Here is a 27703-nt window from a genome sequence, read left to right as displayed (position 1 = left end):
AGACAAGAGTCCATTGCAGGTGAGTCTATCATCAGTATCAGGCATGTCAAAGCATAGATCTATTTGCCATGTGGCCATTTAATACATGGATATACAGGTCACATTACCCATCATCCACACAGGCCACCCATGTGCAATATATACAATTGAAATGATACACAGACATGAAACTACAGTATTTGTCATTGCCACATGTGTGTCCAGCTGTGCATACAACGGTGGAGGTGTTCTACAATGGAGGCATATGTACTATACAGTGGAACAAAATATGTGGTACACAAACCAGTACCGCACAGTGAGCTGTGATATGGGCAGACCACAGGCGTCACCATTGTGTTATATGCCCCTGCAATGGTTTCACACATTGTGATGTTCCATCCGACATGTCAGAGACACATAGCGTTTTGGTTGCAATATTGTCACAATTCCCCATAACCCATACCCCGCATACCACACATACACCTGTTGTCTACATAGCCCTGTGGATGGTGACATAACCAACATCTATGGGTGTATGTCATATGGGACAACACAGACATGTGTGATGGTCATGTATGTGATGGCAGTCTAACACATGCACACATGGCCATGGGGGATGGCCAGGGACACATGGCCACACAGAAGATGGAATGTGGATACACCCTGTCCCACTTTGTCCACACATGGTCCAAGTACAGCCGTACTACACAGATTGTACAGGTGATGTGGTATGCTGCACATCATAACTGCTTGTGCACAGCTAGTGGAGGTGTCAGTGACATGTACCTCATAAGATGTGTTGAACATGATGTCTGTGTCACAGCATGACAGTAGTCACCTTCACAGATTCCACTGACAGTGACACCAGGCCACAGAAACAGTACTTTCCTCCCCTGCCGTAGGACATCACTGTTAGCTGTGCACCATGTGTGCATGGTACATCAATGTCATGTGTGAAATGGTGACATAACAGGTCCGCTGTGTGTGGACATGGTTGCCAGGCAGCTAACACTCTGTAGTCATCATGCAGGGGTGTCATCTGTATGTCCTCCAGTGACCTGTCACATGACACAGCATGGTTGGGTGTGTATACACCTCAGCATCATAGGTCACAATCCACAGGTATGTCATGGGTATGCATGCAGTTCTGGATATGCAATGTGTACATAACATGCACTGTTTAGCAATATAGATGCCTCATGATGCCATGCAATGGCACAGTGTCTGTACATCACACTGTACAGCAAGTAGATGGCCCAGTCCCCTACCATGCCCATGCACATTTGTTCAACATGCATTCTATCTGTAGGGCATATGGACAACACCGCAATGTGATTCCCAGTACGATGCTGTACATGTGTCATGACACCATTGTGTCAGGCATGCATGCATGTTAATGAACATGTCAGCAGATTACATGTCAAGGTCACGTCAGCCATGTGTACTGTTATCCTGTTCTGGTCCACATGGTGCATCACGGGGATGCATGCATACTACCATGATCGTGTGAATTGCATGGATAATGATATGACACCTGCCTGCTGTAGTGTGCATTCCAGGGGTATGCTTACAAACACTATTGATGTCTGAGCTGCATGCTGTCAGCTGTATCACAAGCATGCTGCATGCCATCTGTCATCTCACATGCATGGTGAGTCAGTGTGTGTGTCGGTGTGTCAGTGTGTGTGTCAGTGTGTCAGTGTGTCTATTGTAATGTAGAGTATTTCTTTGCATTCACAGGTGATGTAGGTGCATTACCCTCCTGCGGTCCATCTGATAGTGTCCCCACAGATGCTAGCAGTGATGAACATATGCACGAGGTACAGGCAGGGATGTCAGGGGTGGAATCTGTGGGATTGCCATCCCAGCTATGTCCCCCTCTTCCCCGCACACAGTTCAGCTGCCAACACATACCGTCCTACAGTGGCCATAGAGGAAGGACAGTCACCGTTTGCTAGCATTGAACAGGAACATGTGGTGGCTACAGAAGGTGTGTCTCTACACCATGGTGGCAGTATATTGACTGCAGATGTGCCACACAGAAATGTGGCTGGTGCTGCTCATAGGAGGACCTCTGGCAGACATGCACCTGCAGGACATAGCGCAGCAGCTGGGATCACCAGACGCATGTTCCAGACTGTAATGGTGGCACAGGCACGTGCCGAATGGCAGAACAGAGAAGGGCAGAGGCTGCAGAGGGCTTCTATCAGTACCCTAAACAACAACATCCAGGCATTGACAGGTGCTCAACAGCAGCTTGCTGATGTTTTGGACAGGCGATTGGGTGACATGGTCAGAATCCTCGACCGTGGCATGGCAATCCATGAACGTGAGCTGTCTGTGCTGGAACATCTGGTAGGGTGAGGCGTAGGACATTTGGACAGTAGGCCAGCTACACCACCTAGTGCAGGTCAACGCGAGCATGCCACCTCACATGGCCGCTCCCATAGTGCTGGCAGCAGTAGCAGTGCAGCTGGTGCTGCGATGTTCACACCAGGTCACAGCAGGCCATGTGGACGTGGCCCTGGACGTTCCCGGCGGGGACACGGTTCCAGTGGCCATGTGTCGTCAGACAGTAGCCATTCTGTACCTCTGCCTGGTAGTGCCCGTGCAACCCCTGGCAGGCACAGGGCACGTGGTTGTGTCCGGTCACAGTGAGCTGTACAACCTGGTCTGTACATTCTGGAGCTGTCCATAATACCCTTGTGTAGGCCTCATGACAGAACTGTGTGCACACATACATGCACACAGCGAACACAACGGACATGTCCATTCAAATCACTGGCCCTTACCCGCACACATGATGTCATCCATTGGTGCAGCCTATGCCCCTGGCAAACAGTATCACCCTGTGCATATGATGAAGCCTGTGCCACATCCCTGTCATTCACACCATCGGTGCAGGGATATGCTCATATGGTCTGATGCACAGGGTGAACAGAATAGTGAGAGGTGTATCTAACATTGCTTGTGTATGCATATTGCGGGATGTGTATGTTGTATTGGTCGTGTGTGAATACTGAGATGTGAGAGGTGTATCTAACATTACTTGTGTATGCATTTTGAGGGATGTGAATGTTGCATTGGATGTGTGTGAATACTGAGAGATGTGTATGTGACATCAGTGATGTACTGTCAACATGCGCCAGTCATACCATGTAGTCCAGGTGCAGCATGCATTGTGATATGTTCACAGTATGTGTCTCGGTTACAACAGTAACAGCATGTTGGCAATGCCCTGGTTCCCTCCTATGGTGTACTGGCATGTGCCTACAGGTAGCAGTGTTTGCAGTCCTCCATGTGTAACTGTGGAGTACTCACAGGCATGTATGGCAATATCAGCATGCTAAACGCACCCTCAACCCAACTGTTGGACAGTCGAACATGACACAGATGTCCAAACATGACACAGATGTCCACACATATACTGCACCTGAAGCATGTGGTCAGTTGAACAGGCTACAGCGGACAGAGATGTAACATACATACCGGGAAACATTACAGGTATGTTGACATGATGCAGGGGTTTTACACAGCAGTCAGGCCAATGACGTTAGAGGCCACCTTATAGCATGAGGCCACACTGTGTAGCAGTAATACCCTGTCACAGTACAGGTACATGGCCACATTCACGGGGTCTAAAGCACTATAACACACCCCATAGTGTTCATGTGTGGACCCTTGCCTATGTGGTCATCACCCTCGCAGTACTTTGCACCCACACAACGTGGCACAGAGAAGGGACATGCACAGGTAGCCAGTATGGCTGGGACCGATGGCATCAACAGGGTAACAGACTGCATCACCATGAGGAGTTAGTGATCCTGTTTCCACAGTATGGCAGCATACACCCTCACACCAAGCACCAGACAGCCATACATACATACAAACACACACACACTGCGGTGACCAGATATGTGTGAACAGATAGCTGATGTGTGTGATGTACCACACCTGCCGACCTCATGCTTTCCACACTGCAGTATGTACAGATCTGGTGTACAGGGATGTGTTACATCTGGGAAGTAGTCCCCACCATATGTGACATGTGTGGTCACACAAGAGGACACACGACAGTGCTGGAAATGATACACCTGCCATATGATGATCTGTTTGATAGACATGTAGTGGTACTGTCCACAGTATGTGTACCAACGCTATGTCTGGCAATTGTGTGGCTATGTGCACACGGGTGGATGTCAGTGATACAGGTGTCATGTGACATACAGTTGGCTACACCTGACTGCTGTGTATGCATTAAGTCGTCACCATCAAGTAACAGTGACATAGCGTACTGTTTGTACATGGCATGGTAGGGTGGCGTGTGACACACCTGTGAGACATCCGCGGCAAACATACATCTACACAGGTGGATCACCACTTTATGTACACAGATCCCTCCATACGTGATGTACAACCAACTGTACCGTCACCATATACAGGTGTCAATGATGGGGCTGCATTACAACTGCATGTTGTAGTTGGGCACAGCTGTGGTACAGACATCGGCCACTGCACATGCATGGTTGCTGCATGCACAGTACAGATTGTACATGTGCGTTGGTCCTACATGTGTCTCCTGTAGCCATGTTTGTATGCATTGCTATTGGTGGACATGTGTGTTGACATACATGACACATGGACTGTGGTATGATATCACGGATGTCATGGGCGACTACTACAGGGGAATGTGTCCTCCGACATTGCTACCTCCTGTACTGTGAGCATTCAACAGACACGGACCCACCTTCCATTTGCGTGCGTATGATTGCTTAGGCCACTGTTCTGCATGGGGAACAGCAAATGCTTAGCTATGTAAATATGTGCTATGTGTGGTCCATGCACACATCCACTACAATCACATGTTTGACATATCCAAACATGCAGTACAGCAACACTCATGTGTCACAGCTGTGTAACACCTGGGGCCCCGGGTTAGTCTTGAGCTGACCTGGTCATGTATATTGGTATACTTGCAATGCATAACACCTGTTGGAACCCTGTCAGTACATGTGTACCCTGCACAGTTGCTGTAGACCTCTGTATAGTCCACTGGTCATGTGTCACACGGTGTTGTGGTAATGTATAGCTGTGTACTGCTGCAGCAACAACATGGTGATGTCTCAGGGGCTACAGTGTAGACTGCGGTGTGTACATGGATCTGCACCTGTGACAGCTGTGATGGCAGGTGAGCATGTGCTGGTCACTACATGCGTGTGACCGCTCTGTGCGTGGGGACAGTTATGCCTTACTGTGCCGTTCCTTGTCTAGACTCCATCTGCATACAAGACGGCCCTTTGCAACTGCTAAGTGTGTGAGCATGCCCAGTATGCTGTTGTGTAGATGGACACACATGACAGTCCCAACTGAGCCCTTGTGAGTTGAGACTCCGTCCGCATGCAAGATGGCCCTTTGCAACTGCTAAGTGTGTGAGCATGCCCAGTACGCTGTTGTGTAGATGGACACACGACAGTCCCAACTGAGCCCTTGCGAGTTGAGACTCCGTCCGCATGCAAGATGGCCCTTTGTACGGACGGCCCTTTGCAACTGCTAAGTGTGTGAGCATGCCCAGTACGCTGTTGTGTAGATGGACACACGACAGTCCCAACTGAGCCCTTGTGAGTTGAGACTCCGTCCGCATGCAAGACGGCCCTTTGCAACTGCTAAGTATGTGAGCATGCCCAGTACGCCGTTGTGTAGATCGACACATAGTACAGTCCAAACGGACGTGCATTACTAAGTGTGTGGCCATGCCCAGTGACACATTGTGTCAGTGATGTCCCTCTGTGCATGGCCATTGACATCCTGTATAGCCATGGTGGTCATCCAGCCAACAGATGTCCATTTTCAACGTCACGATGGATGCCTATGGAATACACACTGGTCGACTATCTTGAAGGGTGTACTGTCTGTGGGGCATCCCGTGACTATGTCATGTTGTCGTGGTGCACCATACATCTTACGTTGCCATGATCACACCACTGCCATGTGTTTGTCTACATGTACAGTGGGACAGTAATATGTCTGTATGCTTTCAGACTGATCACTCACTATACAATCCTTGTCAGCGTCCTTGTCAGTGTGGATGATGACACATGCCTAGAAGTATGCCTCTGGGACGGCTGTGTTTAGAAATCTCAGTAGAGTGTTCTGTAAATGTGTCATGCTGTAGTGTGTTACGGTAGTTAGGTGTATGTTCGACTCCCAGCCCTGCCAAGTGTGTGTGTGTGTGTTTGCACACATGCTCCCGTCCGCCTGGGGACTCGGTCTTGCTTTTAGATGCCGCACACCACAGCAGTTTCCTACCGACATCTTTGCCTTTGTGGATGATGACACGCACCTAGATGTCTGCCTCTGGGACTGCTGTGCTTAGTAATCTCGGTAGTGCGTTCTGTAAATGCGTCATGCTGTAGTGTGTCAGGGTAGTTAGGTGTATGTTCGACTTCCAGCCCTGCCAAGTGTGTGTGTGTTTCCAGCTGCATGACAAATGTACATTGCTTTTACAGTATTCACTCTCCATAACATCCGTGCGGCGTCTTTGCCTTTGATGCTGCTGTCTGCAGGCTAGACGTGTGCCTGTGTGAATCAAGTGATCCACTGATCATGGTAGCATGTTTTGTAACTGCGTAATGCTGTCATGTGGTACAGTGCTTACGTTTATGTTCTGCTCCCAACCCTGCCACGTGTGTGTGTGTATGTATGTATGTATGTATGTATATAGCTATATATATATATATATATATATATATATATATATATATATATATATGTATGTTGGGATTATCACTCTTGAATGTGCTGGATTTTCTGGACGTGAGCACCTTGGATGTATGTACATCTGCTATGGTTCTGTGACAGTGCACATACTGTGTGCTGTAGTGATCGTGGGTTATACATGTGTAGTGACCGGTTATTGTGTTGCTGGGTATTACACAGGCATTGGAAACAATGTTAGTGCAGCACCTTTGACTGGTCGTATGCAGATCTTGGCAACAGTCAGCAGTGGTTATTACATTGGAGTGTGGGTATGGCTCATATCCGTCTGTAGTAACTGTCAATTCTATGCACCTCAGATTAGCATTACAGACGCACGTTTATCCACAGGTTGTGGTACAGATCCCAGGACTGTATGTGTAGACATTGACAGGTGCAGGACTGGGTTGTGTTGGATGCATGGAGGGGTGTCCATGGCCAGTAATGGGGATCTCTACAGCCTGGCAGCTATGGTCTGTGACTGTCCCCTAACCTCCTGTATATGGCTGACACATGCTGTACCTGTGTATATGCAGACACACACACTTACCACAAACAGCTATGGCTATCACATACACACACCCATTGCACCACCATTGGGCCATGCAATAACCATTGTCCCTTACACATACACACACCTACGTGTACATTGGATGGCTCTATGACAGCTCTGGACATGTTAACACCACACCCTGTGCATATGATGTCATCTGTGCCACCACTTGTGATGTGTAATATTGATGCAGGATCTGACTAACCTGGTGCTGCTGCACACGGTGGCTTTATTCCACTGTATTGATGTTAGCATGCTGTTAACACACAGTGTGTTACTTCCAGGTGTATATCAGCAGGCATAATGCATTGCAGCTATGACCATCACTGTAGCATAGTTTACAGCACCGTTACTTCTGATGATGTATTCTCCATCCATGTGCCATTTCACTGATGTGTGTAGTATTGGCAGCATGTGTGTCTGTGTGTGCAGTACATGTGTGATGCGAGTAGTACACATGTATACATGCTTACAAACTCATACACGACATTACATGGGCTTCGCCATTTGTACACTAGCTTACTCGTTCTTCCACACTCCACACGTGCACACGGGCTAACACGCGCACACACATGCCTACTTGGGCTTACTGGTGCGCACGGGCGCAGACACACTGTGGGCAGGTTTGCAGGTCACATTGGTGGTATCCATGGCATACGCCGTCAGTCTTCTGATGTTCCCTAGGATAGCTCATGACACGCCTCTTCCACTGAGTACTGACAGCACACATGTGGCACTGCTCCGGTGAGGTTACAATGTTTTATACATGCACACTCATGTTGTTACCCATCTTCTACTCTAATAGTCCTCTTAACCTACACTACACTGTAGAGGCTTGGCCCATATGGCATGACATGTTGTGATTCACTATCCTCAGCCTCACTTGCCTCACATTGCCTACAAATGCTTTGTTACATCTCTGACAGAGCGCTTCCACACACAAGTACCAGTACGCAGTAGCCATGTTGTCTCCACCTTGCCATTCATCGGCATGGCATGACATGTTGTGATTCACTATCCTCAGCCTCACTTGCCTCACATTGCCTACAAATGCTTTGTTACATCTCTGACAGAGCGCTTCCACACACAAGTACCAGTACGCAGTAGCCATGTTGTCTCCAGCTTGCCATTCATCTGCATGGTGTACTAACATCTAACTAAACCTACATTTTGTATGTATATTATCCATAGGTCTTGTTTTGAAGCACAGCGCGTTCTCATGGTGCTGCGCTACGCTTCCACACCAGGGATCGGGGGAGGACAACTACTGGTTTATTGATATCCAATGGACAAAGCCACCACTGGCCTTGGACATTGGCATGCTTCTTCGACTGTATTCATACTGTATTTGCAGCTGTCATTGCTCCGTTTAGCAACATGCAAAATGTTAGTCACATAACATCCGGGTACATTTCTGCACATAACTCTGCTCTTGCACGAACAGCTTACTGTTTCATGTATCGCGTAATTACATCATTTGCATAGCTTACACATACAAATGGGGTATGTTGCAAATCCCAACATTGTCCGTGCAATGTTCGTGTTATGGGCGGTCTTGCACACCCCTACGGGTGTTTGCTGAATAGCCTGGCAGTCATCTTTCCTTGCTGTACTCTCACTCAATCCATGCACGCCGGAGGCTTCGTGTATCATGCCCTAGGCTTTGCTGTGTGCTATGTCTATTTGTGGTGTATGCATGGCTGTGGGTATGTCCCACTGTCATCATTGGTAAAGGTGATGCCCTATAGGTACTTCATGTAGACTGCTGTGTCATTTGACATGTCAGCACATACCTGCGGACAATACTGAACTTCCTACTGCAGCGCTTTTCATACCTTCTGAGCTATCTTGCGGTCGATAATGCTGTTTCCTCAGACATGTATCGGTTTCTGATCATACCTATCAACCTAGTGCAAAACATCTGTACAAAGCCTAACATGATGGGTGGAAAGATAGGGGAAGATTCTGCATATTGCTCTTAAAAACGTAGATAGTTGACAGTATTATAGGTTTTGCATTAGTATGACCTTTCTGAGGGATTTGGGGTCTTAAACTTATATGTTTATCATTATTTAATGATGTCAGTTCTCAGGTATTTGGCAGACAGGTACAGATTGTGAGAGGAACACACCACACATATGAGGCATACATCTGCACACTCGTACAGTTGCGAGGTATGTTTCTGATACTGGACATCAATTTTCTTACACCAATACACACAATACATGGCACCATCACAGGCCAGTTGCCATTACATTCCTATTGCAGGACACACCCACCCACAGGGTTATATTCCTCACACAGGCCAACAGGTGCTTATCCACACTAATTATTCTATCATGTACCTTATGTGTACGCCAGTATTTGCACTTTCCGTCAGTGGCAGAGCTCACGTATGAGTATGGGAGACTGGACACTGTATCGGTGACACTGCATGACACCCTGAGGGACACATGTCTTTTGAGTCTATTAACCTTCCACATTGACCTAAACAGGTCATACGTTGTCATTCACATTTGTGGAAAAACATGCTTATGACTTGTACATGTTTTGTCATTTGTCCTGACGTCTTTCTTCTCACCTGTCCACCTAGTATCACTAGTTCTGTACATTTCATTAGGACGGGTTACCTTCATACCTCTCACCTGTACACATTATGGGTATATGCCCCGGGGTTTGACCAATGATTCTGTTACATTTGTCATGATAATGTGCCTTTCTGTAGATTGCTGGCAAGACATGATGGACTGTGCGGTTAGGTAATCATGACTGACATTTCTATTTCATGATTACTAACTCTCATAACATTCGTATTCCTGACTACGCAATTATTCTATCAACGTTCTGACTTTGTCTGGGGTATATTTAATATAGTCCGCATTTGTCTGTCATGTACGGTGCCTTAGTCCAGCTGTCTTATTCTGACATTTTGGCAGGTATGATTACCATCTTGGTCGTACGCATGTCCATCCATGATAATCGCTTACATGGCACTGATATAGGTCACTACATCTTCCCCCAATGGTTTACACAATATCCAGTAGATGGGTTGCACCTTTTTGGAGAATATAGGCGTGTGCAATACCCACATAGGTATATTGATCACTCCCATGGGGCGTACCCAATAGATCTGTGCCAACCAACACCTTTGCCCAATTCTGCATACCCAGGATTCCCATACCTGACACACCTCCACAGTACCCATTAGACATGTTTAATGTGAGCAATAATAAAGTGTGAGGACACTTCCGAGCACTCCCTACTCTGCGGATATCAGGTCATACGTCATACATTAAATCGACCCATGTGTTATTACCCTTGCACCTGCTACTGCTGCATGTACACCTATATCGTAGTTGCAGGTGTGACTTCTTTTGCATCAATGACGGTTCGCACTTCATACAGGATCAATTTTTGGGGTCCTGCAAAGGACACCTATATTCATGTTTAACGTGTAGAACTTGCAGGCCCTGTCACACTGGTACTTTCCGGGCAATGGTTTGGAAACCATCGGTGTATTCTCCTTTCATGCATGTCTGTCTGTCTATCCATATTAGCTATACCGTGACCTATTTATGTACATGTGTTATATGTACAGGGACATATGTTTGTTGTGTATATATCTATTCATATATCGTGTGTGTATATATATATATATATATATATATATATATATATATATATATATATATATATATATGTACATATATACATATGTCTGTACATTCCTCATCTCATAATTTGCTTTGGATTATGTCTGTGGATATATGTGTATATATATATATATATATATATATATATATATATATATATATATATATATATCCATATCATACCTTTCAACTGTACAGATTTCCGCTGCATGTACAGCTGTTTGCCTCTTATCTTTGGTCCGTTTTTCATAACCTTGTGTCTCTCTGGCAAGTTAGTGGCATATCATTAAAGACTGATGTTTGTAAATAATGACAAACATTTCAGGTTACGACTTCATACCCTTCAGAGAATCCATGCTAGTGACACACCTGTTATTCTATCCACTTTCTATGTTTGTTAGTGCAATATCTGGGGATTGTCCCTATTTGTACCAGTTGTTGTCATGGCTTTGTCCGGTTTCGTACTTTATGGGGCTAACAGGTATGAGCCATGTACACAGAACGTGGGGAAAACACCATTCATTTTCTATTCTGTGAGTGGATTACACACGCGCAGGCGCACTTGCATATCCTTATTGTGGGTTACATATGTTTCATAGATAATTGTGCTTACGTGAACTTTCATAATTCTGACCGTAACAGTTGCATATCTGTATTCCAGTTTACGGACTACTGCGAAACACACGTTCACCTTTACATATTTAAATGTGTGCACAGCACGAACGCTTTCATTACACTTTTCAAGTTATATGTGCAGTGGTCGTAGGTCAACCGGGACTGCATTCACGTTGGCCGGATGCCGGAACCACTATTCTATTGGTGTTCTTCCTCATTGATATGCATACCCATAGTACTTAGCTACATCAACATACGCCTCACCACTTCACCTACAACACAGGCATCCATTCTCCTGCTGGGAAAAAAGCGGTACTCTGTATTCCAGTTTACGGACTACTGCGAAACACACGTTCACCTTTACATATTTAAATGTGTGCACAGCACGAACGCTTTCATTACACTTTTCAAGTTATATGTGCTGTGGTCGTAGGTCAACCGGGACTGCATTCACGTTGGCCGGATGCCGGAACCACTATTCTATTGGTGTTCTTCCTCATTGATATGCATACCCATAGTACTTAGCTACATCAACATACGCCTCACCGCTTCACCTACAACACAGGCATCCATTCTCCTGCTGGGAAAAAGGCGGTACTACATATTACACATTCCCTATTGCCTACTGCTGTGGACTCCGGCTGCATTGTTAATCACTCCGAGGATATGCAGAACACAAAGGCATATAGTCCAGCCACATACAGGTCTTTGATTGTCAGGGTGTTCATGTAGTGATCTGGGTTTAGGCTTGTCCACCTGGTGAACGGAACTTCCCTGGCCAAGGTCAAATGTCAGACGAAGCATATGGACAGGGATTATCTCTCTATTTTGAAGTTTTACCTGTGTTTATAGACACAGGTGTTTGGGCACCTGTCAGCAGCTTATTCTGTTGGCATTACATATTATGGGTGGGTTGTTACAGTCCATACTCCATGGTGAGGGGTGTTCCCATTCACATTTGACTATTACCTGTATACAGTCATACGGGGATTATTATTTTTGGACATGAAGTGACTACAGGTATACAGCTGTACATTACACAAGTGTGAAGGGCTGTACCTGTAAATATGTACGGACCATACCTCTCAACCTCTTAGAGCACTGAACCTGTGCAAAACCTACATGATGGGGGGACAATTAGGGACACATTTTAACGATTGCTCTTACAAGCTTAGAACGTTGATAGAATGCTAGGTTTTGCATTAGCATGACTTTTCTGTAGGTTGTGGAGGCTTATACTCCAGATATTTCTCATTATTTAGTGATGTCAATCCTTAGCTATTTACCACACTGGTGCAGATTATCGGAGGCACACACCAACACTATGGGGTGAACCTGTGGTCATTCTTAGGGTTGCCACCTTTTCGACTTAACCTTTTTTGTACATATAATAGCTTATTCTAGTAGCATTTGAATTGCTTATGCTACTTCACATAACATATAGAGGATTCATGTATAAAATAACTGTTTTATGCGACTATTAAAGTAAATTAGAAAATAACATTGTCCTAAACTCTCAGGACATTTGCTATGTCCTGATTTTTTTCACAGGACACAACTGCCTACAGAGGGACTGTTACTCGCAAAGTGGGACAGGTGGTGACCCTAGACATTCTGCGAATATCCAGACAGTTGAGTGGTATGGCATGGACCTCTGTAATATGCTGTTGTGTTCTGGCACAGCAGTAGCTCAGCATTAAAGACTGCAGTCGGTACGTGCTGACAGACAGTTGGGTTTCAGACTTCATACTCCAGACATTAATGCCAATGTGCAAACTGTTATTCTATCAAATGGCTATGTTTCTAAGAGCTATCTTTACAGATTGTCCCTGTTTTTGGACCTTTGTCTCACATATTCATGGCTCTGTCCAGATATCTTGCTCACACAGGTTGACCGGTATGGTCAGTCATGACTGCACACAGTCAATGTCCCTCACACTTGATCAGGGCTGACCTGTTTACATCAGTGTCTTCCTCACCCTCATGCCGTTTTCCACTTTCCAAATGTGTGCATTATATTCTCCCTCCTATTCGTGTCTGGACACGCGTCCACGGAAGGTATTTTATCCTGGGTGGTAGGTTATGTATGCCCACTTAGGGCTGGACAGTGTCATGGACCTCCACTGCACATTCTGACTTGTGTCCAGATATCTACTGGATTGGACATCATGTCGTCATACCCATTCTACTATTTACATAAGTTGGTCATCCCATGAGGGATATCCCAAATATTGGACTAGACCAAAACAAGTTAGATAAAGAAGATTTTTGTGGCTTCACGAAAACATGCAGGGGGTTTTACATGCAGAGGATACATGGTTTGCAATCCTGACACTGCCTAGGGTGACAATACCTACTACATATGTGTAAGGGTCACTGTGTGTAGCTGTTTCTGCAACAAACCAAACCAGTGGACCAAGTACAGCTGGATTTGGTGGACGCTCTGGTATGGTGGCAGGTTGTGTGTTGTGGAGGGTATGCTGGGTAGGCTATTATGCATCCAGGTGTGCTGCGTTTGTTATGGCCAGTTCCATCAGGACCCATCTGTGGGTATGTGACGGTACCGTATCTATACATTTGTCTCGCATATTTCCATATTCATATGTTTGTGGGATTGTGTTCTACACTATGGCCCATCTGCTTGTCTTGCAGCTGTTTCTACATGAGGTTGTGTTTCTTTCCACTTCACCTGCTGCCCCCTTGTACACCTCCGGTTCACCTTTTCTGCATACGACACAGTATCGCCTTTGAGGAATTTACCATTAAATACCCACCCCTCACACGCGAATTCCTCACACCCCATAGAGCACTACTTTGGTTGTTGGCCCATGACACGGCCAGAGTTACACATTGACTACCCTACATGTGTCGGGTACCTTTATAGTTGTGTGGACTACCCTGCCATGTTTGCTTTCCACATGCTATACCTCACGCACATAGGTACATGCCCATACTTCACTTTCATTACTTGGTTGGTGTATCCGGGTACTACCCGTTCGACTGTGTCACATACACGTTCGGATTATACAGCTGCCTTCCGGATTTTGCCAGCCTCTTCTACTCATTGGTAGGATGGCACCTTTTCCTATGTCCAAGCTATTCCTTACACATGTCCGACTGTTGTGGACAATGCCTACCCACAGTCGACGATTGTGTTTCCACCTTTTCAATTGGCAACAGTGTGACATAGGGTTACTACCTGTCCCATTTTGCGAGGGACAGTCCCTCTTTGGGCAGTTGTGTCCTGACATGTAATTGTAAACATGGCAAATGTCCTGAGATTTTAGGACAAACTTATTTCTTATATTTTATGTGATACTTGCATTAAACAGTTATTCTGTATCTGAAATACCTGACTGTTATGAGAAACAGAATAAGCAACTAAAATGCTACAAGAATACGCTTTTCTGTAGGCAAAACAGTTACGGTCTGTCCTTTGTACTGGCCGTGGGTATGTGTTGGCCTGTAAAATCTGATGTCTGTACCAAACATGTCCCAGTTTGGCCATTTGAAAAGGTGGCAACTCTACTGTGACATTTGCGGTGAACATAGCATATTTTACAGGCTGACACTGCTCTACAAATTGTAGCATGCTACAGGCCACCCTCTCAAACTCAGGAACCCCACACAGCCTTCCTGAAGACACTGGAGGGTATAAATGTATCTCCAAACACCATCATATTGGGTGACTTCAACTACCCGAATATAGACTGGGAACATTACTCAAGCCCTAACTTTCTAGCCCAACGGTTCCTGGAGTTCATAAATTCAAATGCCATGGAACAGCTAGTCACTGTTCCCACGAGAGGAGAAAATATACTAGATCTCATTATCACAAACATGGGGACAAAATGCTCCACACCAGAAGTATATTCCTCATTGGTGAGATCTGATCATAAACTAATCTCACTGGAAATCCACATCCCGCCCCCACCCCAAACAAAAAAGACCACAGTGAAGAACTTCTCTAAAGCAAACTTCACACTACTCAAGACTGGTGTGGTATCCTTCAAGGCCCCTGAGCCAGTGGAAACCACAACCCAAGCTGTGGAAGCCCTTACAAATGCCTTCTATGAACACCTCCAGGACTGCATGGATCAGGCAATCCCAAATAAAACCAAGACTCTTTCCACAAAGGGCAAACGTCCAGTCTGGTGGACCCCAGCCATTAACAAACTTTACAATAAGAGGAGAAAGCTATTACATGATAGAACAAAATCCATAAAAGGGAAGTCACCCCTGATCATTATTAGTAAATAAATACGAGCACTCATAAAATCAACTAAGGTCAATTTTGAGAGAAAAATTGCCATGGATTCAAAGGACAATCATAAGGCCTTTTTCAGCTATGTTAGGAACCTGGGTGGAAACTCCCAGATATGCTCAGAATTAGTCCAAAATGATACAAAAATCACTGAACCCACAGACATTGCCAACATACTGGCAGACAGGTTCAGTGCAAACTTACCCCCTCTCCCCTAAAGGAGAGATAACTATCCCAGCAGAGTGTAGCCTCCCAGACATCTCAAATGCACAGGTGAAAGCTGCTCTCTCTAAAGCTAAAAACACAGCATCAATGGGACCGGATGGTGTCCCCGGCTGTGTGCTAAACGAGCTAAATGAGGAATTAAACCCGCACATAAGGCAGCTGTTTAATCTCAGCCTTACCACAGGATACGTGCCCAAGGAGTGGCGTACGGCAACTGTGGTCCCACTCCACAAAGGCGGTGCCTCTACGGACCCTGGTAATTACTGCCCCATAAGCTTAACAAGTCTAGTCTGCAAAGCTATGGAGAGGATCATAATGGAGCTCATAAACAAAGATATAGGGGACTTGCAGACATTGGACCCGACCCAGTTTGGCTTCGTCAAGGGCAGATCATGCCTTTTGAACTTGGTCGACGTCTTCGAAACAGTCACCAACGCCATTGATGAGGGAAAGGCAGTCCATACAGCCTACCTTGACCTTGCAAAGGCCTTCGACACAATACCCCACTCAGGTATTGTAGAAAAACTTACCAGCTTAAATGTAAACCCATATGTCACAAGATGGGTTGCAAACTGGCTTAAGGACAGAACCCACAGGGTTAGAGTTGCTGGCGCTATATCAGACTCCAAGCCGGTCACAAGTGGTGTCCCACAGGGCTCGGTCCTTGGCCCCCTATTGTTTGGCATCTACTTCTCAGAAGTACAGGCCAACATGGGAGGACTTTGGCTGACAAAGTTTGCAGACGACTGCAAACTGGGCCATAGTGGAAAGTGCATCGGACACGGATATCCTTCAGAAGGGACTCACGGAAACAGATAGCTGGTGCCAGAGCCATGGCCTGAAGTTAAACGCCAAAAAATGTATAGTCATACCCTTCTGGAAAAACAAGGTAACCCCAAGCTACCATATAGGTGGCAATCTACTAAGCACAGAAGAGGTTATCAGGGACCTGGGGACCCAGGTTGACAGTGGCCTTTCTTTGACACTCACGTTGCTAAAGTGGTTAGAAAGACCTTCTACATTGCCCACCTGATCATGAAGGGATTCACATCCAGATCTAGTGAGGTCATTGTTCCCCTGTACTCTTCACTTATCAGACCAATGATAGAGTACAATGCCCCATTCGGGATGTATCACCCGACATCTGCAGCAATTGGAGAGACCCCAAAAGTTCCTCACCAAAAGGATAAAGGGACTCCAAAATCTGTCATATGCTGCCAGAATGAAGAAACTTCAGCTCTATTCAGTTGCATACCGTCTGCTCAGAGGTGACATGTGCCTGACATACAAGGCCATGTCCAACCCGGAATTAATGGACATGCTCCACCTCAAAAAATCCAAATCCACCAAAACCACTAGAGCAAGCGACTTAAACCTTAGCACGGATATAAATAGGACGTGCTGGAGGGATAGATTTATCACTCAGAGACTCCCTATGCTGTGGAATAAAATCCCGGTCCATGTGAGGCAGAGCACCTCGCTGGCTCTGTTCAAGAGAAATCTTGACCTGTGGATGGGAGATCGTAGGTTTATCCCGGGAATCATCTCTGCGTCACTGCTGGACAGAGGCACAACAAACTAATGGGCACAGTATTTTTTCATATAAGGGGTGGCGTAAGCCACAAAAATTTGGGCTAGGCTTATAAATGCCTTAGGGCAGATAGCCTAGTATAAACCTATGAACCTATGAACCTATGACACATACCCACGGTGAGTTCGGCAGATAGAACTTACAATTCTTGCCTATATCTAAGTTTATTCTTGTAGCATTTTGGTATCTTATTCTGTTTGTTATGACATTTATGTAACATACATATGTGAAATATGTTTAATGCAACTATTGCATGACGTCTATGGAAGAATTATGTCCTATATTCTCTGGACATTTGCCAGTTTTACATGTTTGTGTCAGGACACATCTGCCCACAGAGGGACTGTCACTCGCAAAGTGGGACAGGTGGTAATCTTGGTCGACGGTACGGTTCATACTATTCCATTTGGCCTACATGTGTCCGTATTGTTTTGGCTGTTTATATGCTCCTTCTGTTTCGTTTACACGCGTATGCTATTTCCTATCACATTTGGTATGTGAAATACGGACATACCTTTTGTATGTGACTATTACATGGGCTTATGGGATATGATTCAGACATACGGTCACTACATATATCTACATTTCTCTTTGTGTATTTTGTTATGGACACATCTGCACAGCTATGTTCCCTCCCTCACATTATGGGTCGGCTGGTGACCCTCTCCGTTGGACTGGACGTACCTACTGGCGGCACGCTAACATATGATACATTTCCTTTCCACATGGTATAGCTATCAACACTACATTGGACTATGGGCACACGGTTTTCATGTCATTTGTTCATGGGTAGGGACCCGTTATTCCCTACCATGCATTTGTGTTTGATTCTTCATTTTCTGTTTGCAGGGACTCTGCTTTGCATATGTTTCAGTCTCCATGGACACTGATGGGTACGATTACTATTGCTGGCGGAATATAATATTCAGCAGTTTAGGTTGCTCCTCGACAGCTGACATTGCCACGCCTCCCTGCACAATTTCGATACGCCCCTTGCACTCGCGCACGTTTCCTATGCACGTAGCTGTGGCGGCTGCGCACCTTCATTAATATGCATATGGCGTGACTACTCCATATATATGCCGCATGGCCGGCGCAAGCCTTACGCCGGCCTTGCGCCGAGCTTCATGAATCCCAGGGTAGGACTATCACTATTTTGCATGTGTTGTGGCAAAAGATTCCAGTTGCTAAGAGCAACTTTCTTTGGCAGCTGTAGGATGTGAAAGTCTTTGCAAATGAAAGTTTTCATGACTTCTCAAATTGTAAGTGAGGCTTCTGACAAATACCTTATTTCTAAGCAGAAGGCAAAACCTGTTATCTGTTTGTTTGATCTGTCATTCAGTTGTTTGAAGATGATGATATTGAGTAAGAAATTTGATCTAACCTCCATGGCATCCACTTTCTTTTCTGAAAGGAAATACTTTGATGTTGAGGATGATCATCTAGATTTGTAAATCTCATCTTATTCTGTGCAACTTGTCCCTTAGTTTTATTGTGTGGAGAATAGAATCCAATAGTAGACAAAGGATATTAAAGTCTTATAGCAATTGCTCATCTAGCTTCTTTCTAAAGATAAAAGATGAGATATTCTCTATGATGCTTTCAGTTGGGTAAGGACTTTACTAATTTCCCATTCTGTGTGTTTGGTGAAGATCCGTGTTTGACCCAAGGTAATACCACAGAGTATGGGAGTGTTATATGGATCCCTGATTAGCAATGATGATGTAATAGCTAATTTTTCTCTTGTCACAAACACCATAACTGTTGATTTGTTAGTATTAATAGTTGATCTGTTTTTTCTTACCAGGTTTCAAGCAGTAAAGAAATCCTTTTGTAGATCCAAACTAAGTTGCTCAGGATTTCTGTGGGCTTTTAGTAGTGCTAAGTCACCAGCGTACAATATACAGTATGTGCTGGGAAGGCATAGTAGGGAGTCATTAATAAAAACTGAAAACAAAAGTGGTCCCACTATGGATCACTGTGCTACAACTTTGGAGGTAATGCCATCGTCTGAGCAGTTATTTGTCTGAACTGTTAAAATCTTGTGAGATATAGCTATCAAGCCACTACAATACTTAGGTGCAAAACCAATGCATTTTACTTCGTTCATAAGCAAATTGCGATAGCCATTTTCAAATGCGCATTTAAGGTCTAAAAACCTGATCCCATCAGTTCATCTTTTTCCATATTATGGTAATTTGGTCAGTAAGTTTAAGGCAGTGATGGCCTGAAGTTATGTTTTACTTAGATAAATATATTCCAAAATTTGATCATATGCCAGTTTCCACAAGGATTTTCCCACACTTGACACACATTTGCTATGGGCTAATGATCATTAACAAAGCTATGGTAAGATTCTTTAGGGAGGGGTATTATAAGAGAATGCCTAAATCTTGGTGAGCCAGTTTTAGTTGTAAAGGTAAGAGTAAAAACGTGAGTGAGATGTCCCACTAGAATAAATCATTCGGATTCCTGCAGCCCAAAATGAAGACAGTGAAAGTGTGAATTGCAGCTATAATGTAAATTGCTTAGCAAGTTTCAGTTGATTTTCTGGCAACAGTTTTGAAATATAAAAGTTGAATGGTGTAGATACTGATGCAATGGGATTCATAGTTTGTGGTAATTGTATTTGGCGGTATGTGTGTTGCAGTATTGGGACTCCTAAGGCCATTGAAGTTTTTCAATATGCATGATTTTACTGGGCACTTTGGAAAATCATTAATGCGGGTTTGTTTAATAGTTTGTCAGAATAGTCAGGCATTACCAAGTTACTGTCCCTGTTGATTTAATTTTGTCTAAGGAAAGCTGTCTTTGTGATGTTAGTAGCAATCATTTTATAATTTATTTTCAATTAAGAAGTAACATGCACTTTGGAATCTTCAGCTGTCCAAGCAATGAAACTTGATCTGTATCCTTGATTTTTTTTGTTTAAAGTTCATGTGTAAGGTACAGTAACCTTTTCCTAGATATTGTTTTCTGCCTTAGAATTTTTCCTCTATCTTAAGTTGGCAGTTGAAATGTATTAAATGTTGCTAGAGCTACTGAGGACTTAGCTACAGTATAGACAGAGGACCAATCTGTCTGCTGTGGTGTTCGTACAGTAGTGCACTGTGTAATATCTGGAGTATTCAGAGTAAGAATAATTTGAAAGAATGGATCTGATGTTGTTTCTGTCCACCTCACATTGTAATTTTCATGTTTGATAGGCTCAGATGCCAGCACTTCAGAATTTTCACCTCATAAGATCCACCTCCTTTTGTATAATGCTCCGTATGGCTAAATCTTCCCAGATCTCATTTATCACACTTCAGTGTTGGATGTGTTTTGCTAAAGCTCCTGTACAGATTGTCAGTGGCTTTGATACCTCTCCAATATAATAATTGTTCAGTTTTCTCTATTAGAAATGTTCTCTTAAACAGAAAAACACTGGATTCTTCTTGTTGCTCTATAGCTCTACTTGGTGAAGTAGTTTAAGCAACTGAGTTTTGTTTCATCCCATTTTCTGTATCTAGTAGTTATCTGTTGTCAGTACTTCTGCTTTATTGCCTTAAGCAAGTAGTTCAATTTGATAGCTGTTAAATGGTTTTGTCTCTTGTTAAAGTTGTTGGCATTTGTTGTTGTTTTACTGTGTCCTATAGCTCTGCATATCCTTGTGTGTCCTCCTTTATTGCCATGGGTAAGACTTTGGGCATTTAGAAAATGTTAGGGGTGCTGTCATGAACTCCCTCCACAAGATGCATGCATTCCTGGCATGTATCTCGCCTAGATTCTGACTGCCAGGGCTGTACTTCATTTGAGGCCAGAGCTTTGGTTGACCATAGAGCAAAGCTGGGATGCTTCCAGCTTGTTTAGTGGTTACTCCTCAAACTTTAGCCTCACCCTCTCTGTTGAAGAAACTGGTGAAGAAAAAGAGAGATAATAAGGAAAAAAGACAGAGACAGAAAGGAGAAAGAAAAAAGAAAAAAGTAAAGAGAAAGAAAAGAAGGCCAAGAAACACCCTATTGAGTCCTCTACTGTTAATGAGCCAGAACTGAAGGCCCTCACTCTCCTCAACTCAGGTTGTGGATCCAGTGTCAATACTGCATCAGTACTACTCACCACTTTTTTCTGGGTCCAGTCGCATAGCCAACCAGGCCACGTTTCAACATACCAAGCCCCATTCTTAGCTGTGGCACTTAAGTCAAGTTGGTTCCATTCCTCATTCATGGACATTACTCCAGATCCAGAGTTCGCCCCTGAACCTTCCCCTGTTAGTGTCCAAGAGATAGGCAAGCCTATGAACCAACCTGGTAGACCTTCCACAGTGGATTATTCTAGGTCTGCAATGTCCATTTGGAGTCAATAGTGTAACTAGGGTAGGGAATAGGGGGTACCTGCCAAAAGTAAAAGGTGTCAGAGGGTGTGATTGGACAGTCCCAATCATTCTTTATTAATTTTGCTGCTGAAGTAATGGCTTTTAAATGCTGATATTGTACTTGCTATAAAAGTTGAATGCTGCAGCACTCAGAGTGTGTGCATTCTAACTGCAGCAAACTGTTTTCTGCAAATGTAGCAAGCAGTTTGCTACAGTTTAAAAACAAAAAAAATATTTGTTTCATTTTTTAATAGAAATGTAAGCACTGTAGTTTTCTTTGGGTGTTATGAACTGTAACAACTGCTTGCTATAGTTTAACTGAAGTTATTTATTTATTTCTTTTTACATAACTTACGTGCTTTAGTACTCTGTGTTCCCTGTGCATAAAGTTTAGCACCTACTTGCTACAGTTTAAATGAAAAAAAAATAATAATGACAATCTGAGCTCTGTAGTGTTCTGTGGGTGATATAAACTGTAGCATTTATTTGCTAAAGATGTAACAAGCAGTTTTTTACAGTTTAAACCACAGTTATTTTCTTTTTTTATATAACTTAAGCACTTTAGCACTCCATGATCCCTATACATAAACTGAAGCATCTGCTTGCTGCAAGTGCAGCAAGCAGTTCGCTATAGTTTAAACTGAAACTATTTAATTAACTTAAGCACTTTAGCACTCATACTCCCTATGCATAAACTGTAACATCTACTTGCTACAAGTATGGCAAGAAGTTTGCTACAGTTTTTAAATAAGACAAAAGTTTTTTGATTCTTTTTTAAATACAGATGTAAGTGATATAACACTCCTTGGGTGGCATGAACTATAACACCCGCTTACTTCTAATGTCACAAGCAGTTTGCTGAAGTTTAAACCAAAGTTTTTTTCCCTTAATTAAATTAAGCACTTAGGTATTCCATGTTACTTCTATGCAAACTATAGCAACTGCTTATTACAAATTTAGCAAGCAGTTTGCTACAGTTAAGAAAAGAGAAGAGCTTTGTTCCTCAGCTGAGGAAGGAGAGGTGGGAGTGGGGTGTAAATACAGGTCCCATTTGACTACTGCACCTGATACCAGATCAGGGACTTTAATTGATTCTGTCCTGTGGAGGGGTTGGACACAGAAGCAGGATTTATTTGGCTGGTTGGTTTCAGCATTTCAGGAGTCCTAGCCAGCAAGCAGATCATTGACCTTTTGCTAAGCCTCTGCTTGGAATATGATTTGGACAAGTTAATGTGAACCATTCTGATATTCTGAAAACACAGATGGATCATTCCTTTCCCTTTGGCCTTTAGGCTGGAGAGAGCTGCCCCTCCTGTCCAATTATTGACAGTGAACCTAGATCTGACACCTACCAGTGTTATTCCTTCATTGGTTCCAACAGCCTAGCTGAGCATGTGCCTTGATGTGTTCAACTCTGGCACTGTCCAAGGCATCTGCATCCCAACAGTGAGTCACAAGCTTCTAGGAAATGTGATAAACCTTTTAAAGTTCCACAAACATATACATTTTTCTTTAGAAATCCAGACTCTCCATCCCTCTACTTCTGTATTAAGTTAGTTTTTGGGATATAATATTATTTGTTAATGTTGATCGCTTTTACAGGTACAGAGTGAGTAAACTGTTTTTCTGTATCAACAAGAAAGTATAGAAATTGTCTGCACTCTCACTGCTGTTTTCCCTCCAAAGGGCTAGCCAGTTAGCAGTCAGTGTGTAGGTATGGAAAGAAGCCATAGAGCTTTGTGAAGCTGGTTGGTTGTTGTAACCTGGGAAGGATGCAGCTCATAAAGCAAAGGCTCCTACAGCAGTCAGAATGCTGAATACCACACAGTTCTCAATTTAATTAGGTCAATTTTTTTATACTGTGTTGCAGTGTTGCTCTGTTTTTTTTTCCGGATGCCATTCACTTTACTCACTTGCAGTTTGTTATAATATCAACAAATGACATGATTGTGTACTGTGCCCGGTATACCATTTGTTCTTGCAGGTCTTTTCCCATGCCTTTTAGTGTTTTTAATGTTTCCTCACACTAACTCTGTAAGAGGGCTTACATAATTCATATGCTGTAACTGTAACTATGAGTCTATATTATGATATTGCATGCTCAGAAGAGTGAACGACACATAATAGACCCCATGTAAGCAAATGTTTACAATGTCAAAACTTCAGAACAGTGATTTTTTTCCAAGGGAAAAAAAATTGCTGTTCTGAAAACATACAAACAAAAAAAAAAACCTGTAAAACATTACATAATGTGGGGGGCCCCCACACCCCCCCGATGTGGGGGGCTGTGCCCCCCACACCCCCCTACTTAAATATAACAGCTCCGAGATCACACTATAGTGTGTGTGTGTGTGTGTGTGTGTGTGTGTGTGTGTGTGTGTGTGTGCGCATGTGTGTGTGTATATACAGAGAGGCACACACACGCACATACACATATGCATGCACTGTGCTTGTAGCATTTACTGAAGTTGGTTCTTTCTGGTTACCCTGCTTTGTTGCCTGAGCTTGTCAGATCTGTATATGTGCAGCTTTATTTGTCCCATGAGCATGTGGCTCACTTCTCTCTCTCCCATCCCCACCACATCCACAGTTGTATTTAACCAGTCACTCCTCTACGTTACACTTACCCATCATAATAATGCCCACTAAAAAATCTCACCCTCAGAAAAACAACATACGTACCTAGTCCCATAAACAGTATGTATGTATTTCCTACATCAATATAACATCACCAACATCATAATAGCTCTTACTAAATAAGAATGATACAGGTACTCATAATTTTGATATTGAACTTATTTACTCGCAAGTGCATGTGTGTGTATAGCTGGATAATACATTTTTTTACGTACTTATAGTTTCACCTATTTTCTATGTTCAGCTATAGCACCATGCAGTATTCAACCATACCCATATGATAAACATTTTACACAATGTAGCCAGTCAACCTTAGGCAAACTACTATCTGTAATCAATACAGCCAGCAACAATTTGACCCTCATACCCATCTTTTAATTACTAGTTGCTTGAAAACACTCCTAGCTTCGCAAACATTTTTAGCTACTTTGCAACTTACAAATTCCAACTAAAAACTACCAACTTATGTTCTATCCACCTCAAAGACCTACCCCTTTTCTTGCAAACCCTCACAACCTATTTCTGCCCTTTTTTCATCCACATATTTCATTTGTTTTCCAACAGTATAAAGCATCGTATTATAAATTTTTTCATCATAACTGCCATCTTAATTTTCTTAAAGGTAAATCAGGCAAGGCAACCCTATAACCAGTGGTATATGGTCTTACTTCCATCTTCATCCGAGTACTGTGTGATTCTGAGTAAGTCACCTAACCCATAACCGTTGTTGGGTCATGTCTGAAAAGTCTCAAAACTCTTATACATACCAAATATCAGACCTTCAGCCATTTCTGATCATGAGGAAAAAAAATCTACCTTTACCCACTACCCACTACCACTGAAACCAAAACCGAGACTTCATAATCTCTACAGCTGATCAACTTTTCCAGGCTGTGAAGTACCTCATCTGGGACGGTGATCAAAGAACCTCAATCCCCCCAAATGAAACTGGTGGGCAGCATTCACTGAGAAAAAAATAGACACACATAGTATTTTCAGATGCAGCTCTGTGCACCAAGTAGTTTGCTTTACGAGCACATAAGGAATGCACACTCCAGTTCTGGGCCTGGGATTTCTCTCCAGGCCCCAAATAAAATTCCCCACTGACATAGATATAGAGCGGAGTCCTTAGCTATATATTCCAAGTCAGGTCATCCACCACCCTCTCTGTGAAATCAGTGGTCTCAGTGTCCCTGTTCAAAGTAGCTCACACACACACACACACACACACACACACACACACACACACACACACACACACACACACACCTGGGAAAGGCTGGCACAGCTTACCTGCTTTGCCACCTCTATCCAGACTATAAGGTAGATACAGTGCCACCAGAACACCCTTACCAGGGTACCCAATTACTCTCAGTATAATTAATACTTATACAGATGGTAATGTCTGACTAAGCATCAAGACTTTCAGGAATGTGCCACTAGACAAATGCAAATCTGATGTTGTCATTTTCATTCTTCCTTAACCTGTGGGTTTTGGATCTGATCTTGGATCTGACTCTGATGCTTAGAAAAGCTTAGGCTCTGAAGCTCAAGGTCCTCCCTTACCCACAATGCCTCATTTCCCCTGATTACTTAGGATCTCATTTGCCACTTTTCAAAGAGGTATTATGCCCCTACAATAACCAAGAACCAGTCCAGACTTCAAGAAAAAACAACAGCTCTCGAAGACTCACACACAGGAAAATGGCACCAATAAAAATAACTGTTTTATTGAGCACTTTTGTCTGTATATAACAAAAGACTTCTTCAGAATGGTATTACAAACAACAAACACAGTTTAAAAATTTTCAAAACCAAAGCATGTGATGTTACCTAACCAATAAAATGACATAATTAATAAAATAATCATTCTATTAACTTTATCAATTAAATATCTTCCCCAACATTTAATTAAACTTAAGAACACAATTTAAGAAGGCTTGTTATACCAATATTATCATTTAAGCCTGGAAGCATATGTGCATTCAGTTTTATTTGCCAACAAAACTTTTAAATTCTAAAATATCAGCCCAAGGACCACCTGATAAATCCCTTTTCAGTCCTTGGCCTGTTTCCTATTTTTTTCCACAAGACCATCTTGTCCACAAAAAATCTCCCAGTTCCTAAACAAAATCCCCTGAAGGAATTTATGGTCAACAGAAAATTTAGTAATGAAGGAACAATGATAGTCATTAACCATCCCCATAGCTACCCCTGTTTTTGTAGGAAATATTGGCCTTCAAAAAAACTTAATTATTACATAAAATAATTTCCACGAAGGTAACCGACATCTATTTCTTCATTCTTAAACAAATGTGAATCAAAGAGAATCTCCTGAAACCATTCATTTCCTAAGGTGTGGGATATCACATTATATAAATTGACTACATCCACTGTAATGAAAATAGCTTCATCTTGGAATTCAAGATTATTTAATTTTTCCAAAAAGTGCCAACAGTCAATACAAATATGTCCCTCCTCTTTTAAAACATCTTTAAGTACAGTGTTGATGTATCTACCTAAGGAATGAATTTTAGACCCTCGAACACTAACAATCGGTCTCATAGGGGGGTCCTGTTTGCTTTTATGTATCTTCGGAATTCTGAAGAAACTAGGCACTTTAGGGAACTTAGTTTGTAAAAATTCAACTGTAACATGGTTTAGCTGTCCCTGATCTTCCATGTCTTTAATAAGCAAATTTAACTTTTTGTAATAAATGTTTACCATGTTAATAGAAGCTTCCTCATATAACTCAGAATCTAATAAAAATACATTCATGCTACTGACATCATCTTCTTTTGTCATTATAACTACCCCACCCCCTTTGTCCAGTTCCATAACCCTTAAGGTCTTATCCCCCAAAAACACTGTAGAAGAATTCTCTCCTGGTCACATAGGTTGTCCACAAAACTATAATTGGATGAGTTAACACAAAACTATAATTGGATGAGTTAACCATACCCTAAAATCAAACACACATTTTTCAAACAGTAGCAAACAGTTTGTCAAAGGTAGATCAAATAAACTTTTTTTTCCTTAAAGGACAAACTGCAGCATTCTGGTTCATGTTGTTAAAAAA

Source organism: Protopterus annectens, chromosome 6.part0 (assembly GCF_019279795.1).
Source record: "Protopterus annectens isolate FY-2018-M chromosome 6.part0, PAN1.0, whole genome shotgun sequence".
NCBI lineage: Eukaryota > Metazoa > Chordata > Ceratodontiformes > Protopteridae > Protopterus > Protopterus annectens.
The sequence above is the reverse complement of the archived record's forward strand: the minus strand, read 5'-3'. Positions refer to the sequence as shown.